This window comes from Ambystoma mexicanum, chromosome 6q (genome assembly GCF_040938575.1).
Source record: "Ambystoma mexicanum isolate Mex_15411 chromosome 6q, UKY_AmexF1_1, whole genome shotgun sequence".
In the NCBI taxonomy this organism is placed as follows: Eukaryota; Metazoa; Chordata; class Amphibia; order Caudata; family Ambystomatidae; genus Ambystoma; species Ambystoma mexicanum.
This window is the reverse complement of record NC_090937.1, coordinates 1680189633-1680201647: the sequence shown is the minus strand read 5'-3', so window position 1 is coordinate 1680201647 and position 12015 is coordinate 1680189633. Positions and strand designations below refer to the sequence as shown.

Here is a 12015-nt window from a genome sequence, read left to right as displayed (position 1 = left end):
TCACTGGTCTGCACCAGTCGCTCCTCCGTGTAGAGGTGGGCAGTGTGAGCTGGGGAGTGGTCCTTCCTTCGGTGGGTGATGTGTGTGTGGCCTGCATGTAGCACAGTATTGCTCCACCTGCCTGCCAGTGTGCTATCTGCTCACAGATCCAGGATACTGAAGTGGCAACCAGGACCAGCCCTCTCAGGAGACCTGTGCAGGGTGCCAGGATGCCAGCTCGCCATGTGGGCTGTTCCTGTGCTGAGTCTGGCCTCCTGCCAGGTGGTACCGGCTCTATATATAAGGCTGAGGGTGCGCTTCGCATCACAGGCACATCCTGTCCCAGCACGACCGAGCCACGTCCTCGCTCCTTCTCAGCACTGCAGGCCAGTTCCAAGGTGAGTCAGTCTGTGCCTGTGGGACGCCTGGTGTGAACCCTTGCAGCACAGTGTGAGTTCAGGGATTACCAAGAGACGACTATGTGGGGCCACATTCTCTCAACATACGGTTAAATGTGCAAGCCCTGGTCCTCTGTGCAGCAACTCTGCATCAGTGTGGTCTCCACTGACCCTAAACCCTGAGTATTGATGTGAAGTGCTGCTACTGCACGTTACCTAACCTAAGCCCTGAGTATTAATGCGAACTGCGGCTGCTGCACGTTACCTAACCTAAGCCCTGAGTATTAATGGGAACTGCGGCTGCTGCACGTTACCTAACCTAAGCCCTGAGTATTAGTGGGAACTGCGGCTGCTGCACGTTACCTAACCTAAGCCCTGAGTATTAGTGGGAACTGCGGCTGCTGCACGTTACCTAACCTAAGCCCTGAGTATTAGTGGGAACTGCGGCTGCTTCACGTTACCTAACCTAAGCCCTGAGTATTAGTGGGAACTGCGGCTGCTGCACGTTACCTAACCTAAGCCCTGAGTATTAGTGGGAACTGCGGCTGCTGCACGTTACCTAACCTAAGCCCTGAGTATTAGTGGGAACTGCGGCTGCTGCACGTTACCTAACCTAAGCCCTGAGTATTAGTGGGAACTGCGGATGCTGCACGTTACCTAACCTAAGCCATGAGTATTAATGGGAACCGCGGATGCTGCACGTTACCTAACCTAAGCCAGGAGTATTAATGGGAACCGCGGCTGCTGCATGTTACCTAACCTAAGCCAGGAGTATTAGTGGGAACCGCGGCTGCTGCACGTTACCTAACCTAAGCCCTGAGTATTAGTGGGAACCGCGGCTGCTGCACGTTACCTAACCTAAGCCCTGAGTATTAGTGGGAACCGCGGCTGCTGCACGTTACCTAACCTAAGCCATGAGTATTAATGGGAACCGCGGATGCTGCACGTTACCTAACCTAAGCCATGAGTATTAGTGGGAACCGCGGCTGCTGCACGTTACCTAACCTAAGCCCTGAGTATTAGTGGGAACCGCGGCTGCTGCACGTTACCTAACATAAGCCCTGAGTATTAGTGGGAACTGCGGCTGCTGCACGTTACCTAACCTAAGCCATGAGTATTAATGGGAACCGCGGATGCTGCACGTTACCTAACCTAAGCCAGGAGTATTAATGGGAACCGCGGCTGCTGCACGTTACCTAACCTAAGCCAGGAGTATTAATGGGAACCGCGGCTGCTGCATGTTACCTAACCTAAGCCCTGAGTATTAATGGGAACTGCGGCTGCTGCACGTTACCTAACCTAAGCCCTGAGTATTAGTGGGAACCGCGGCTGCTGCACGTTACCTAACCTAAGCCCTGAGTATTAGTGGGAACCGCGGCTGCTGCACGTTACCTAACCTAAGCCCTGAGTATTAGTGGGAACTGCGGCTGCTGCACGTTACCTAACCTAAGCCCTGAGTATTAATGGGAACCGCGGATGCTGCACGTTACCTAACCTAAGCCATGAGTATAAATGGGAACCGCGGATGCTGCACGTTACCTAACCTAAGCCAGGAGTATTAATGGGAACCGCGGCTGCTGCACGTTACCTAACCTAAGCCAGGAGTATTAATGGGAACCGCGGCTGCTGCACGTTACCTAACCTAAGCCCTGAGTATTAGTGGGAACTGCGGCTGTGCACATTACCTAACCTAAGCCCTGAGTATTAGTGGGAACTGCGGCTGCTGCACGTTACCTAACCTAAGCCCTGAGTATTAGTGGGAACTGCGGCTGCTGCACGTTACCTAACCTAAGCCCTGAGTGTTAATGGGAACCGCGGATGCTGCACGTTACCTAACCTAAGCCATGAGTATTAATGGGAACCGCGGATGCTGCACGTTACCTAACCTAAGCCAGGAGTATTAATGGGAACCGCGGCTGCTGCACGTTACCTGACCTAAGCCAGGAGTATTAATGGGAACTGCGGCTGCTGCACATTACCTAACCTTACCTAACCTAAGCCCTGAGTATCAATGTGAACTGCTGCTGCTGCACGTTACCTAACCTAAGCCATGAGTATTAATAACCTAAGCCATGAGTATTAATGGGAACTGCTGCTGCTGCACGTTACCTAACCTAAGCCATGAGTATTAATGGGAACTGCTGCTGCACGTTAACTAATGAAAACCCTGGGTATTTATACGGTAACATAAACCCTGAGTGCTTGATACCCCTATCAATGGCCGCCCCTGCCTTCAGCACCCTAGCAATACCCCTATCAATGGGCACCCCTGCATTCAGCTCCCCGGCGATACCCCTATGAATGGCCCCCTGTCTTCAGCACCCTGGCAATACCCCTATCAATGGGCACCCCTGCATTCAGCTCCCCGGCGATACCCCTATCAATGGCCCCCCTGCCTTCAGCACCCTGGCAATACCCCTATCAATGGGCACCCCTGCATTCAGCTCCCCGGCGATACCCCTATCAATGGCGACCCCTGTTTCAGCACCCTAGCAATACCCCTATCAATGGCCCCCCTGCCTTCAGCACCCTAGCAATACCCCTATCAATGGGCACCCTTGCCTTAAGCACCCTAGCAGTACCCCTATCAATGTCCACCCCTGCCTTCAGCACCCTAGCAATACCCCTATCAATGGCCACCCCTACCTTCAGCACCCTAGCAATACCCCTATCAATGTCCACCCCTACCTTCAGCACACTAGCAATAACCCTATCAATGGCCACCACTGCTTCAGCACCCTAGCAATACCCCTATCAATGGGCACCCTTGCCTTCAGCACCCTAGCAGTACCCCTATCAATGTCCACCCCTGCCTTCAGCACCCTAGCAATACCCCTATCAATGGGCACCCCTGCCTTTAGCACCCTAGCAATACCCCTATCAATGGCCGCCCCTGCCTTCAGCACCCTAGCAATACCCCTATCAATGGCCACCCCTGCCTTCAGCACCCTAGCAATACCCCTATCAATGGCCACCCCTACCTTCAGCACACAAGCAATACCCCTATCAATGGCCACCCCTGCCTTCAGCCCCCTGGCGATACCCCTATCAATGGCCACCCCTGCCTTCAGCCCCCTAGCAATACCCCTATCAATGGCCCTCCTTGCCTTCAGCACCCTAGCAATACCCCTATCAATGGTTGCCCCAGCCTTCAGCACCCTAGCAATACCCCCATCAATGGCCCCCCTGCCTTCAGCACCCTAGCAATACCCCTATCAATGGGCACCCTTGCTTTCAGCACCCTAGCAGTACCCCTATCAATGTCCACCCCTGCCTTCAGCACCCTAGCAATACCCCTATCAATGGCCACCCCTGCCTTCAGCACCCTAGCAATACCCCTATCAATGGCCACCCCTACCTTCAGCACACTAGCAATACCCCTATCAATGGCCACCCTTGCTTCAGCACCCTGGCGATACCCCTATCAATGGCCCCCCTGCCTTCAGCACCCTAGCAATACCCCTATCAATGGGCACCCTTGCCTTCAGCACCCTAGCAGTACCCTATCAATGTCCACCCCTGCCTTCAGCACCCTCGCAATACCCTTATCAATGGGCACCCCTGCCTTTAGCACCCTAGCAATACCCCTATCAATGGCCGCCCCTGCCTTCAGCACCATAGCAATACCCCTATCAATGGGCACCTCTGCCTTCAGCACCCTAGCAATACCCCTATCAATGGGCACCCCTACCTTCAGCACACTAGCAATACCCCTATCAATGTTCACCCCTGCCTTCAGCACCCTAGCAATACCCCTATCAATGGCCACCCCTACCTTCAGCACACTAGCAATACCCCTAACAATGACCACCCCTGCCTTCAGCCCCCTGGCAATACCCCTATCAATGGCCACCCCTACCTTCAGTCCCATAGCAATACCCCTATCAATGGCCCTCCTTGCCTTCAGCACCCTAGCAATACCCCTATCAATGGCCGCCCCTGCCTTCAGCACCCTAGCAATACCCCTATCAATGGCCGCCCCTGCCTTCAGCACCCTAGCAATACCCCTACCAATGGCCACCCCTGCCTTCAGTCCCCTGGCGATACCCCTATCAATGGCCACCCCTGCCTTCAGCACCATAGCAATACCCCTATCAATGGCCACCCCTGCCTTCAGCACCCTAGCAGTACCCCTACCAATGGCCACCCCTGCCTTCAGCACCCTAGCAATACCCCTATCAATGGCCACCCCTGCCTTCAGCACCCTAGCAATACCCCTACCAATGGCCACCCCTGCCTTCAGCCCCCTAGCAATACCCCTATCAATGGCCACCCCTGCATTCAGCTCCCCGGCGATACCCCTATCAATGGCCCCCCTGCCTTCAGCACCCTGGCAATACCCCTATCAATGGGCACCCCTGCATTCAGCTCTCCGGCGATACCCCTATCAATGGTCACCCTTGCTTCAGCACCCTGGTGATACCCCTATCAATGGCCACCCCTGCTTCAGCACCCTAGCAATACCCCTATCAATGGGCACCCTTGCCTTCATTACCCTAGCAGTACCCCTATCAATGTCCACCCCTGCCTTCAGCACCCTAGCAATACCCCTATCAATGGGCACCCCTGCCTTCAGCACCCTGGCGATACCCCTTTCAATGGCCACCCCTGCTTCTGCACCCTGGCGAGACCCCTATCAATGGCCACCCCTGCCTTCAGCCCCCTAGCAATACCCCTACCAATGGCCACCCCTGCCTTCAGCCACCTGGCGATACCCCTATCAATGGTCACCCCTGCCTTCAGCACCATAGCAATACCCCTATCAATGGCCACCCTTGCCTTCAGCACCATAGCAATACCCCTAACAATGGGCACCCCTGCCTTCAGCAGCCTAGCAATACCCCATCAATAGGCACCCCTGCCTTCAGCAGTCTAGCAATACCCCTATCAAAGGCCTCCCCTGCCTTCAGCACCCTAGCAATACCCCTATCAATGTGTTAGGCAGAAACCTGTGCAGTTCCCTTAGGGACCACTACAAAAGATTTAAGACTACAGGTGTTGGCAGTAAACCCACTTGGTAGCAGTCTGTACCACCCAGATTTACCTGGTAGCTGTGGCTGAGCAGTCAGACTTCCCTCAAGAAGAGTTAGGCAGTATGCAAAGTATACACAATAGGTACTCAGATACAATGATACAAGCAAACACTGACCAGAGCTTTGGTATCAAAGTATATAATTATTTATTTAAAAACACACAGTTGAAACACTCCAGCACTCTTATTGTAAAATATTTTAAACACTGTTACTATTGTAATATATACACCCCTTTTTCCTTATCAGATACGTCACAGTAAAACACCACTTATTTTCATACAGAGGTGAGCGCTTAACTAGATTGCACTCCAATAAGTTTGTGAGAAAGGGAGGGAAAAAGACAGAATATGGAAAGGTACACCACTCTAACATTCAGGAACACTGTTAGCAAGGCAGAAGAGCAAAAGTCACTGGTGAGCCAAAGTCCAAAGGCTGGGCCCACTCTTAGAGAGAGCAGAGCACAAATGCGCCCAAGATCACACAGTTACATTAGGCTTAGAAAGTCTTGCAGAGGGTTCAAAAAGAGTTTAGAGTGGCTTTAGGAAAGTTTAGCCAGGGTGTCCCAGACTAAACCAGGTTCGAAAGCCGGGGGCTAAATCTACCCCGTACAGTCGGTAGCAAGGGAAGCCAGGCGGGACACGGTACCTTAAGTGGGAAGGATCCTCCAGCGGTGGCAGTTGTTCCTGGTAGTGGGTGCAAGTTGCGTTGTCGTCCAGGGGAAGAGAAGATCTCGACTTGGAGGAAAGATGAAGGTCGTTGCACTACCAGGGAAGAAACCAGCCGCAGAGTTTTCCAGTTAAAGGTGGTACCTTTGTTTCGCGGTCGTGGTAAAACGTGGTATCCCGGTTGCCGGGGTGCTTGGCACGGGCAAGGCGGCCACGAGGTACATCGGAAAAGCGAAAAGACGGTGAAACTGGTTATCCCCACCACTCAAAGGAAGAAGACTCTCCGGCGGGAATCTCCTCTGTCGTTGGGAAAAGTGGTGAGGCAGTCCAGCAGTGCTCCACCGGTGGTGGTGTCGTGGCAGGTTGGCTCAGCTTCTCCCTCGTCGGATTCTTAGGTCCTGTGGCGACTTCTGAAGTTCCAGTCCCCAAAGCCCTGCTTTTATGCAGCAAACCCCCATTCACTCAGCCTAGCTGTCACTCAAACATGCTAAGTGGTGAGCCGGCCGGCTCACCACTTGGGCCAATCAGGATGGAGTGTGACTTGAGTTGCCCAGGCAACTCAGTCCAGGGTGCCTAAATTTCCCTCCACCCCTCCTAAGTACCCCAGACACTGTGGAGAAGCCCGCCAAAGTGGAACAAAGGGCTCGACTTGGGTTGGAGTCACAGAAGAGAACACAAACGCCATTTTATAATCAAGCTTTGGCAAAAAATACCAACCAGAGAATTAATATTAATTAAATAAACCGGCGGTATGTTCGAGGCTACCGTAAATAATTAAATAAAGGTAGTAGCCTAAAACAATGGGAAACCCCATAGGAAAATATTTGCGGTGGAATATAAAAAAGTAGTATCCACTGCCACCAGCCAAAACTCGATCAGGGGGGGCGGAGACGTGCCCCCTCGAGTAACAGACCCCGGGGCAATTGAATTGCCCCAGCCAGTACGTCCACAATATGATGGTTTGTACTGGTTCTGTTCAGAATTTAAGACTAGTAAAGTCAATGGTGACTTTACATGCCCTGGGAGACAGTAGTCAGTCTCAGGGTATGGAGTCTATACTGGGGGGTCACTATGACACCCCTGTGTTACTGCACTGAGGGTGCTGTGTAACACACATCACAAAAACACATGAAGCCCTATGGAGTAAAAGACCCCATAGCCCATTAAACACATCTAGATTCAAAGACACACACTCAAATCATGCCCAAGAGTGAGGGTAAAAGAGTCTCACTCTTGGCAGAAGAAAAAATTAAACCCCGAAAATCCAGCAAAGCTGCTGGGGGACTCACTAGGTTGGGAAATTCAGCCTAAACAGAGAATTCTCCCTAACACTCGCCCCCACCCCCAGACTAAGGGACAGGAGGATTTAATCCACTCCTGGATGAACCTCATACCTATAGTCGATGACATACATCCTAGAGAGTCCATCAGCATTTTGATGGTGACACCCTGACCTGTGCTCAATGGTGAAATCAAACCCTTGCAGGCAGATTGACCATCTCAATAGCTTTGGATTTTCTCCCTCCATTTGCATTAACCATCTCAAGGGTTGGTGGTCAGTCTGAATGACAAAAGTAGAACCATACAAGTATGGCCTAAACTTCTTCAGTGCCCACGCAATAGCAAAGCATTCTCTTTCTATTGTTGCCCACCTTGTCTCAGGATCCTTCAGCTTACGGCTTATGAAGAAAATGGGGTGCTCCCTACCCTTCTCATCCAGTTGGCTTAGAACTGCACCTATACCTACATTGGAAGCATCAGTTTGTACAATGAAAGTTTGGTGGTAGTCAGGAGCTCCCAATACTGGAGCTTGGCAAAGAGATTTCTTTAGTTTTTCAAAGGCCTGATTGCATTACTCATTCCATTTGACCTTTCTAGGGAATTTTGGAGAGGAGATTACATTCAGTGGAGAAGCTATGGTCCCATAGTTCTCAATGAAATTCCTGTAGTACCCAGTGAGGCCTAGGAAGGCTCTCACTTGGGTTTGAGTAGTAGGTGTTGTCCAATTTTGCACAGCTTCAATCTTGCTGAGCAAAGGCCTTATTTCACCAACTCCTACCTCATGCCCAAGGTAGACCACCTTACTTTGACCTATCTGGCATTTACTTGCCTTGATAGTCAATTTGGCCTGCTCAAGAGCAAAACATGCCCTAGGTGGTTCACATGATCCTCCCAGGAGTGGCTGAAGACTGCAATGTCATCCAAGTATGCCATGCAGAAGTCCTCCATCCCAGCTAGAACTTGGTTCACCATCCTTTGGAATGTAGCAGGTGCATTTTTTAATCCAAAAGGCATGACCTTAAACTGGTACAAGCCAACTGGGGTGGAAAATGCAGTTTCTCCTTGTCATGGTCTGTCAAGGCTATTTGCCAATAGCCTGACGTAAGGTCAAATGTGCTGAGGTACTTGGCTGCACCAAGTTTATCCACCAACTCATCTGTCCTTGGTAAAGGGTGGGCATCAGTCTTGGTGACTGCATTAAGAGCTCTATAGTCCACACAGAATCTCAAGTCTTTGGACCCTGCCTATGGTACTAACACAACTGGGCTAGACCATGGACTAGTAGAGGGTTCTATTACCCCGAGATCAAGCATCTTTTTGACATCCCCCTTGATATGGGTTCTCACAGTTTCTGGCATTCGGTATCCTCTGCTTTTGACTGGCAGACAGTCACCAGTGAGTATCTCGTGCTGTCCCCAAGGGGTCAAGCCTGGTGAGAGTGAGAACAGGGAGGCAAACTGATTTGACATAGATTTGCCCTCCTCTTGTTGCTCAGTTGTCAGATCTGAAGAGAGATTGACTCCTTCAATGTTTTCATCTAAAGGTACACCTCTGAGGAGATCAGGGAGAGACTCACTCTCTTCTTCCTCTGCTGCTGAAGCTAGAAACAAGGCTCCTACTTCAGGTCTGGAGATGTACGCTTTCAGTCGGTTGTTGTGGAAGACTCTAGGAGCTTCCCTGGGTCTGTCCAGATCCACCAGATAGTTGACCTCTCCAAGTTTTCCCACAACTTTGAAGGGTCCCATCTATCTGTATTGCAAGGCCCTCTGCCTTGTTGGGAGCATAACGAGAACTAGCTGGTCTTGAGTGAACTCAACCATGTTAGCCTTTTGATCATGCCAATGCTTGACCAAAGCTTGTCCAGCTTTCAGGTTATCACTAGTTTCTGCCATCATGTGTGACATTCTCCTTCGGAGACCTATCACATAGTCAGTCACTCTGACCAGCTTGAGGGGAGGAGCGCCTTCCAACCCCTACTTAATCAGGGCCAATGGACCTCTGACCGGATGGCCATAGAGAAGTTCAAAGGGAGAATAACCTACTCCCTCTTGAGGGACTTCTCTATAAGCAAAGAGAAGGCATGGCAGTAGAAGGTCCCACTTTCTTTTCAGAGGTTCCTCTAAAGCACCTATCATGCTCTTCATGGTTCTGTTAAATCTTTCTACCAGTCCATTGGTTTGGGGGTGGTAGGCGGTTGAGAACTTGTAAGTAACTCCACAGGTTTTCCACATGGCTTTCATGTAGTGGGACATAAAGTTTGACCCCCTGTCGGATATTACTTCCTTAGGAAACCCAACCCTGGTAAAAATACCAATTAGGGCCTTAGCCACAGCCGGAGCAGTAACAGTTCTCATAGGAATTGCCTCAGGGTATCTAGTAGCATGGTCTACTACAACAAGGATAAACCTGTTGCCTGAGGAGGTAGGGGGATCAAGGGGACCAACAATGTCAATCCCTACCCTCTCAAATGGGACCCCCACAACTGGGAGAGGCACTAAGGGTGCCACATTCTTGGCGCCAACCTTACCCGAAGTTTGGCAGGTATTGCAGCTCTTGCAAAACTTATCTACTTCGGCCCCCATTTTTGGCCAATAGAAGTAGAGGGAGAGCCTTTCCTTGGTCTTCTTGAAGCTCAAGTGACCAGCTAAAGGAATCTCGTGGGCTAAGTGCAAGAACTGTTGTCTGTTTTCTTGAGGCACTACAAGGCGTTTGTAGTCTCCAGGTTCAGACTTGGTTGGTTCACTGTAGAAGAGGCCATCTTCCCAGTGCAACCTATACTTCCCAGGCTCTTGCCCATCAGCCTGAGCAGCTGCCTGTTGGCGGAGACCCTCCAGAGTTGGACATTCTCTTTGTCCCTTACGGAAAGCTGCCCTGCTGGGTCCACCTTCTGCCAGTAAAGACTGCAGCTCAGAATGGTCCTCAGGGTCTAGATCTCCAATAAGTTCTTGGACTCCCACTAGCTCTTCTTCAGAGTGTAGTTCAACCATACAGGGTTGTTCCTCCCTCTCAGCCTCAGCTGGAGGTGGCGTTACAGGTGTAACTGTTGGAAGTACTGGAGTGCTTGCTGCTGACTTTGTCCTAGGAGTCTTGGGTTGCCCCTTTGCTCCTGATCTGGTAGTTACTGCAGTGAGTTGCTCCAGTGGTAAAGGAGTGATCTCTGTCACCATCTCCTGAGATAACCCTCGCAGGGTTTTCTCCCTTGCAGGTTTTGTGAGCTCCTGTAACTTTTTACTAGGTGGTCTGGGGGTATGTGACAAAACTCCAAGAGCTTTTAGGTCATTACCCAACAGAACCCTACCTGGCACTTCACATTGTACACTGACAGGTATTTTTACAGCCATGTCATTACACTGGATGAGAACTGGTAACTTGGGACACATCTGCACAGGCCCTCCAGCTAACTTGGTGAGGCATTTGGGTGCCTTAGCAACATCCTCTGCCTTGAAAAATGATTCATCCACCACAGTTATGCTGGTCCCAGTGTCTCTAATGGCAGGAGTCTCCTGGCCATTTACCTGAACACTGTCTTTATAATACTCTTTAGTATTATCTGGGATAGAATTATACACATCTAAATTCTGTTGTTCCCACAACCCCAGAGAGACTAAAGAAACACTGGCTGAGACTCCAATGGGTTCATCAGCCAGCAGTATAAAGTTCCACTTGCCATTGGGACTTCCTCTTCTGGAGCGAAGGCTAAGGAGGCAAGTTGGATCCATGAAGGTTTACCCTTGCATCTGGGATCTCCTTTCACATGGTCAGTAGAGCCACAAACAAAGCATTTACCAAATGCCTTCTGGAATGATGGCTTGTTCTGATCTCCCTCTGGTTTAGCACCAGAGGAGACACTATTCTGCTGTGGTTTCCCTGGTGGCTTACCCTTCTGGTTTTGTTTGGGGCCCTCTTTGGAATTTGCAGTATTAGAATTCTCGTTGGAGTCCTTTTTAGGCTGTTTCCCCTCATCCTTTTTCTGAGTTACCCCAGCATCCTTGTGAGTGGCCCTGTTGGCAACCCACAAGTCAGCAGCCTTAGCTAGCTTTCGGGAATCTAATTCCTTTGAATCAGCCAAGTGCTGTCTGAGCTCAGGAGAGCAGGAATCATACATTGACTCCAACATAAAAAGATTCTTCATACCTTCATAAGTGTTCACCTTGTAACCCTTAATCCATCCCTCTAAGTTTTTCAACCCTTCACTCACCCAGGTAGCCCAAGGGGTACCATCATGCTTTTTGAGGGTTCAAAACCTCTTAAGATACTGGGAAGGGGTCTTCCCAAATCTAGCTATTGGAGCTAGTTTCACATTCATACTCTTTCCTATCCTCCTCCCCCAACTCCATTACCACATCAGTTGAAACATGGGGAAGCCTAGAGTACAACCAGGTGAGTAAGTCATTTCCTGTGATCTTCTGGAGCCCATGATTATATTCAAACAGAGACAACCAATCCAACACATCCAACTTAGGCTCATACATACCAACCAATTCTTTAGGCATCCAGGGTCTTTTAGGACTGGAACTTCTAGAGGAGCCAGAGAGAGAAGCATTTTCGACAGATAATTTCTTCATTTCTAGCTCATGCTTGAGCTCCATTTCCCTTAGCCTTAGTTCTTGATTCATTTCCGGTTGTCTCTGTTCAGCCAGAGTATTCAGTCTCTTGAAC

At 50.5% G+C, this 12015-nt stretch overlaps 1 protein-coding gene across 1 annotated transcript in view; it reads left to right on the top strand.

Moving 5' to 3' along the window:
* The first annotated feature begins 320 nt into the window (after positions 1 to 320).
* Positions 321 to 12015, top strand: part of LOC138517048 (uncharacterized) — a 341761-nt gene continuing 330066 nt past the window's right edge. Inside the window, exon 1 of the mRNA XM_069632564.1 lies at positions 321 to 377. The gene's annotated coding sequence lies outside the window, so the exon portion shown is untranslated. The remainder of the gene's footprint in view (positions 378 to 12015) is intronic.